The sequence below is a fragment of the Sciurus carolinensis genome, chromosome 15, assembly GCF_902686445.1.
Source record: "Sciurus carolinensis chromosome 15, mSciCar1.2, whole genome shotgun sequence".
NCBI lineage: Eukaryota > Metazoa > Chordata > Mammalia > Rodentia > Sciuridae > Sciurus > Sciurus carolinensis.
This window is the reverse complement of record NC_062227.1, coordinates 10,852,191-10,859,739: the sequence shown is the minus strand read 5'-3', so window position 1 is coordinate 10,859,739 and position 7,549 is coordinate 10,852,191. Positions and strand designations below refer to the sequence as shown.

The 7,549-nt window shown below is 44.7% G+C and overlaps 1 non-coding gene across 1 annotated transcript; it reads right to left on the bottom strand.

Moving 5' to 3' along the window:
- Nucleotides 1-6,233: 6,233 nt before the first annotated feature.
- On the bottom strand, nt 6,234-6,307 carry Trnat-ugu (transfer RNA threonine (anticodon UGU)). Its single transcript has one exon. It is a non-coding gene; the product is annotated as a tRNA-Thr (tRNA).
- Nucleotides 6,308-7,549: the final 1,242 nt, after the last annotated feature.

Here is a 7,549-nt window from a genome sequence, read left to right as displayed (position 1 = left end):
AAAATAGAATAAATCAGGACATTTTATAAAATGCACAATTACAGACACACTGATGACTCCTCATGTCCTGGTCACTGTCGCTGTCACTCTTGGGGGAGAATTTAAACCACTTGGTGAGATGAGCTGAATTGTGTGTCCCTAAAATTCCTTCGTTCAAGTCCTAAGCCCCAGATCTTCAGAGTGTGACTGAATTTGGAGACAGGGCCTTTACTAGGACGGGTCCCACTTCAACATGCCTGTTGTCCTATAAGGAAAGGAGGTTAGGATGTGGACATCCATGGAGGGACAGCAGGTGAGGATACCAGGGGAAGATGGCTGTCTGTAGGCCAAGCAGAGAGACCTCAGAAACCCACTCTGCTGACACTTCCATCTTGGACTTCCAGCCTCCAGAACCGTGAGAAAGTAAATCTCTACAGTCTTCGGCCACCAGGCTGCCATGCTCTGTTATGGCAGCCCTAGAACACTGATACGCTTGGCATCCACTACCCCGGCGGGGCCCAGAGCCACCTTTAGTTCCCAAAGTCTCTTTATTCTCTCTGCAACCCTTACTCTACCCCTTCTCTACCTCACCAGGCTAGCCAGACCAGTGCCATGGAATACTCCTCCTCCATTTCCTAAACGCCGGTATGCTCTGTAAAACACTAGCATTTTTGAGAAAGCAAGGGGGAGGGTCATAATCAGAACCAACGTGTGCTCCCAGGTGCGGTGATGTACACCCACGCTGCTGCCAGCCGCCTCTATGACCCAGCGCGTCTCCCTGGTGCAAGCGGGAACCGAGCTAACCATGCAGCTGCAGGGCTTCTAACTTAATATCATGCTGCCTGGAAATGCATGCTCTGCCTTGCCATCAATAAGATAATTCGAGGTCTGTCATCAAAAGCAGCACCTGTTTTCTTTTTAACACTAAACATTATTTGCTGCCACTTCAGAGGCATCAAGGGGGCTTCATGCTGCACAGTCAGTGACTCTGCACGGTCTCTCTTTTGATGCTGTTTCAATGTAATTAAGAAAAGAATCAGCCGAGACCCTGACTTTGTCCCTCTTGCCCTTCAAGCTATGTTTGAAAAAGACACTGGGAAACAAAAAATAATAAACCCTTTTGTTTTCATGTTCCAGCTTTGTGGAATGTGAACAAGACAAGGAACCCACTCACGCATTGGTCCCTTGCTTTAAAACCTTGTCAATGAGACCAGCTTCATGGGCTGGCACCTGCCCTGTTCATAGGACCTGGCCCTCAGATGCCCCAGCTTCATGCTTTACTGTCACTGTCTTGTAATTCTTAATGGTTTTGAGCAAGGGGTCCTTGTTCTTATCTTACAGTGGGTCACACAAGTTATGTAGCTAGGAGATAGAATATGGTCTCTGCCCTTAGGATAATTCACTGAATGAAAGAAGCCAATCTATAAAGGCTGCACACTGTGTGATTCCCACTCTGTAACTTTTTGGAAAACCAAGAAGTAAGATCAGTGTTTGCCAAGGGGTAGGGGGTGGAAGGGATGACTAGGTGGGGCCTGGGGGGCTTTAGGGGGAGTGAAACTATTCTATAGGATACTATAATGGTGGTTATGTATCATTATACATTTATCTAAACCCACAGAACATATGACATGGGATGAATCTTAATGAAACCTGAGGACTTGGGTGATAATGATGTGTCAATGTGGGTTTATCAGTTGTAACAAATGTACCAGTCTGACTGGCGATGTGGACAATGGGTGGGGTGGTGTGGGAAGTAGTGGGTTCATGGGAAATCTCCCTACATTCTGCTCTATTTTCCTGTACTTTCTGCACCTAAAACTGTGCACCTAAAAATTGCAGTCTAAAAAAGTTTTGTTTTGTTTTACAAAAAATGCAGTCTATCATAAAAATGAGGTGCAGTGTAATAAATACACTAAAATAAATACAAAGAAAATAAGTTTGTAATAAATATAAATAAAATACCATGCACTGAGGTGAGTCCAGGGATGGCAGCACACGGGTTGCGGGGCCAGTTGTGTAAATGTCCAAACCTGATGCCTGCCAGGTAAGAACAAGGGTCAGAGGGCAGAGACCACTGTGTCAGGCACTCCTCGCCCCGTTTTCTAGACCTTGGGGGTCCTGAGGTGTCTGATAGAGCCAGCTCTGCGGCCCGGAGTCAGCGCAGAGCAGTGAGGCCCCCAAGCCTGCTCTGCGCCTGCGCAGCTCACTCTCCTTGCTCCTGCTTTCCTGGGAGACGCACCAGGTCTGTCTAGCCCGGGGCTGTCTGGGAGACTGAAGACGCACCTTCCTTTGGAGATGACCCAGCCACTGTAACTTCTTCTTCTTCTTCTTCTTTTTTTTTAAACACAAAATTGCCAAAGATAAACACGAAATGTTTTATTTATTTAAAAAAAGTCTTTCCCTTTTTGTGGTTCCTATTACTAAGATTGGGTTTGCTTTGTCCTTCCTGCTGGCATTCCAGCGTATTCTCATTGACAAGAGAGACTTATGCTTTACATTTGAGAAGAAATCCAGACAGACTGCCATTGGAATTTACCAGTCTCCAAACATCAGTGATTTATTTAATGTCGTTGATTAAAACCTGGCTTCCAAAATGTTTTCTCGTGAGACAAATGCTTGGTCTTGATTTCTAGAAGGCTGCGCTTCTCCACCACTCAATCATGTGCGATGACCTCATCCTTTCATCTGCCCAGGAAGGGAAACCGACACCAGCGTCCAGAGACATGCGGAGGAGTCTGGCTCCCATTTCCTGACTCGCAGGGAATCCGGCTGGCTGATCCTGGTTTCTGTGGCGCTGCTCAAAGCCGAGAGCTCAATTTCAGCAGGAAACGCACGATCAGCATGAATAAAGCAAATGTTTCCCCAAATCCCGACAGGCGAATTTCAAATGCTATAGAGTCATGCAGTAGCCTTTGGATAGAAAACCAAGCAAGCCATAAATAAGGCAGCAGAAAAACCTATTTTCCAATCTGTGTGGTTTGCGTTGCCAAAAGCAGGGAAAGAGTACAAGGTTATTCTGGTAACTCAGGAAACATCAGAAAGTGACTCAAGATGTCCATTTGTGTGTGCTGAGGGTCTCCCTCTTTACAGTGAAGCATGCCTTGACTGCCTTATGCAGATGCGGTTAAAAAAAACAAAACAAAACAGAAAACTAACCTCCGTATCTTATAATTCTGCACATACTGAGAAGAGACTACAACACAGAAACATTTGCACTTTGGAGCACCGATGCTTGTGAAAGTTGGCTGCTTTTTCTGACATCCAGGGCGGTCCGGCATCTCACCTGGGACACCTGAACCGCAGGTTGATCTGCAGCCCCTCAGGCTCCAGCCGCACCTCCTTCTTCTCTCTCTGGGTGCCCGTCACCCTCCAGCCCCTCCTGCCTCTCTTGGTGGGACTCTGTTGCCCTGTCAGGCTGCAGGACAGGTAGAAAGCACCTGCCTTCCAGGGCTCACGAGCTCACCTGCACAATGACAAGGTGGCACCTGTAGTACCTCCCTGTGCTGAGGTTCTTCGACCTCGAGATGCTTGGGAACTGTGAGGTTAGAAGTATGAGAGCTCTCCAAGGACCACCACGTTGGAGCTTTTGAACAAGGGGTTCTGGTTGGCACTGAAAGTCCTGAGCGACTCCAGATGCTCACCACCGACAGTGGAATTTCCTTATCTTTATTTCCTCAGTCTTGTAGCCTGAGCTCTCTTCTAAGCAGATCTAAAGCTGACATTTGCCCCATGCTTTAAACCACAAATGACATTGCCAGATTGTACATCATACTTAAGAGATAGTAATCTGAGATTGGCCAAGCTGGCCGAATCTCAGATAACACAGGAGGGGTTGGGAGACTGGGGATGTGGTTCAGTTGTAGAGAACTTGACCTGGGTTTAATCCCCAGCACTGCAAAGAAAAAGGAAACAGAAAACAAACACCAACAAAACAAAACAAAACAAAACAAAACAAAACAAAACAAAAACAAAAACGGGTGAGGGGTAGGGGGATCCAATTGACAGAATTCAGACTTGGAATCAAAGAAATTCGACTTTAATCCCAACAATTCCCATGGCCTCTGGTGGGTATCATTTCCTTTGTGCCTTATTTTCCTTTCCTGCCAGATGGGACCCCCTTCACAGGGAGGTTGGGAAGCTTCATAGTCATCTCCTCTGGAACACACACAGCAGTGAGGGAGAGGCCCGCCCACAGATTGTGAGCTCATTGGCAATTGTGACATGGCCAGGGTCAGAAGGGAAGAGGACCATGTGACAACCTGCCTTCACTCACTTGGAAACTGTAGTATACCTTCCATACAAATCCTAAACGTAAAGCTCCAGGAACATCGACACCTGTCCATTAACCTCCACTCAAGGGAGGATAGAGTGGCTCCCCTCACCAGAGGATGTGCATCCGTTATCCCCAAGTGGACGCCTGAATCCTTGGATGTATGTAACCTGTGAACAAGTTTTATTTATAAATTAAGCACAGTAACAGATTAGCAACAATAACTATAATAGAATAAAGCGATTTATAACAATAGGCTGTAATAAAATTGTCAGCACTGCTGTTCTTTCACTGGGGTCGTCCTGTAGATTCTCATGTGAAACAGGACAAGATATGGACAGAGCGCGTGGAGGCATCAGAACAGCATGGAGCCCACTACCCCTGTGCCCCAGCCTGCGGGAACCAGAACTTTCCACTTACAGGAGAGGATTTGCAGCAATGGGCTTCTGCCTTGAGGTTTGGAAAACAAGACATTCAAACCTCTGTTTTGAAAGCAGCAGAAGTGTTGGGTCATTCCAGGCTCCACATGGAGCTCTTTGTCCACCTCTGGGGCCATTTCCCTGTTCTGGGTTCCAGTGGGTAGACCAGTTCCTCCACATCCTTACAGTGACTTACACTATTTTTTTCTTCCTTCCTGTCTTTCATTTTTTTTCTTTCAACTAACAGTTCTAAGCATATGATACTTATCATGATAAGGCAAAATTCTCGAGCTTGTTTGGTATACCCAGTCCTGGAGAAGCATAAGTATGTCAGGGTGGCAAGATCCCCCTTTCTAATCTGTCCAGTGTGGGGGTGTTGCAAACTTTGTCTTTTTCTGTTTTTTGTTTTGTTTTGTTTTGGTACTGGGGATTGAACTCAGGGGTACTTAACCAATGAGCCACATCCCCAGCCCTTTTAATTTTTTATTTTGAGACAGAATCTTGCTGAGCTGCTTAGGGCCTCCCTAAGTTCCTTAGGCTGACTTTGAACTTGTACTTCTCCTGCCTCAGCCTCCTGAGCCACTGGGATTACAGGTGTGCACCACCATGTCCAGCAAACTTTTGTCTTTTAACAATTCATACATTTTATCTTGAGACCTTTCTATGTGCACATGACTGAGCACCCACATATAAGCACACAAAACACTTCAGTGAATGTTTGATGAGGCCACCTCTATTACTGATTTACCGAGTGTGATATATCCCATATTCTTTTCTTTCTCCTCCTCTTTTTTTTTTATTTTATTTTTTTTATACTGTGGATGAATCCCAAGTCTGCATGTGCTAGGCAAGTGCTCTATCACTGAGCGATATGACCCTAACCCTTTCTCTCTAATGTATTTTATCTTATTAGATTCCATTAGAAAAGACAGAAACTACCAAGCTAATTCCAGGATCCATGAATGGATGTAAATTGCAGTTTGGAAACTTCTAATCTGATCATGTCTTCTCCAGTGACACTCGTACAGTCTCATCTCCTGAGTAGAATATTGTGTCTTATGACTTTTTTTTTTTTCAGGACTGGGGATTGAATACAGGGTCTTGTACCTACTAGGCAAGTGTTCTACCACTGAACTATATCCCCAGACATTTTAAAGTTTCATTTTGAAACAGGGTCTCACTAAGATGCTGAAGCTGGCCTCAAACTTGGGGTCCTCCTACCTTGGCCTCCCTAGTAGCTGGGATTACAGGTGTGTACCACTGTGCCTGGTTTCATGATATTTTCTCATAAGGAGAATATTAACAGACCAGTCCATGAGAGTATTTCTGCTTATTTGGAAGCTATTTCCCATCACAGAGAATGGAATTGGCCTTCTGCCAACAGTGGGTCTAGACTCTCTGGGGTTTCATTTCATAGCCCATTCCTGGGAAACAGCATTTATACCACTGAATTCCTGACTGCAAAGCTGAGGACCTAGCCAAGGACTTGGATTCTCTCTCATCTCGGTTTGTGTATATGGACAACTCTGTCAGGTCTATATATATATATATATTTTTTTTTTTTTTGGGAGGTGCTGGGGATCGAACCCAGGGCCTTGTGCTTACAAGGCAAGCACTCTACCAACTGAGCTAACTCCCCAGCCCCAAGGTCTATATTTTAATGTCTCTTTTCCTGGTACCCTTCTGTGATTGACTGAGTTGTGACCCTCCAAATTCCTATGTTGAAGATCCAACCCCCCAAGTCATGTGGTTGCATTTGAAGAACTTACAAAGATATTTAAGGTAGAACAAGGTCACTAGAGTGCGTCCTATATCACCAACATACATACATACCCAACATAACCTACACACCAACATAACGTGTTGTAGTTTGGCTACGAAGTATCCCTCAAAGACTCACATTTGGAAGGCCTAGTCCCCAGTGCAGCAATGTTCAAAGGTGGGGCTTTTTGGCAATGATTGAATCTTGAGGGTACTACCCTCATCAAACAATTAATCCATTTAGTGGATTCATAGTTTAAATGGGTTATTGGGAAGTGATAGAAATATGGTAGGAGGTGAAACCTAGTTGGAGGAAGTAGGTCACTGGGGGTATCCCCTGAAAGGTTATTTCTTGTGCCTGACTTCTCTCTTTTTCTCTCTTTCTGCTTTCTGGACGCCATGAGCTGAGCAGTTTTCCGCTACTATACCCTTCCGCCATGATATTCTGCCTCATCTCAGACCCAAAAGAATGGAGCCATGGACCATGAACTGAAACCTCTGAAACAGTGAACCAAACACAAACCTTTTCTTCTTCTTTAAGTCATTTAGGTCAGGTATTTTGGTCACAGCAATGAAAAACTGACTAACACAATTGATATTCTTTTAAGGAAAGATTAGGACACAGACATACACAGAGGGATGACCATGTGAGGACCCAGGAAGAAGGTGGTATTTGCAAGCCAAGAAGAGAGTGTTTCCTAGAAATCGACCCTGTCAACTTCTTGATTCTGGACTTCCAGCCTTAGCACTGTGACACAATAAATGTCTATCGTTTAAGCCAGCGTGTGGCGCTTTGTTATGGTAGCCCTAGCAGACTATTGACCTTACTACGTTTTTCTAAGCATTTGGGAACTCTCTGCCCTCCACCTTTCCCTGTCCTCTGCCAAGTTCCTACAACTCTTCATTCCTATCTAAATTACCAAAATTACCATATTATAACTTATTTACTTGTGACTTTGAATTCCTCCAGATTGTACCCATAATTTGGTGAAGAGTTTGTCAATAAATGCTCGATTGGTTGAACTCAGAATATAAAATCTAAGAACAAATACTGTACCTTTGAAGATTGCCTCTCAAATTTTGTTAAATAAAAGCTTCTTCTTCGAGAATACAGGTGTTC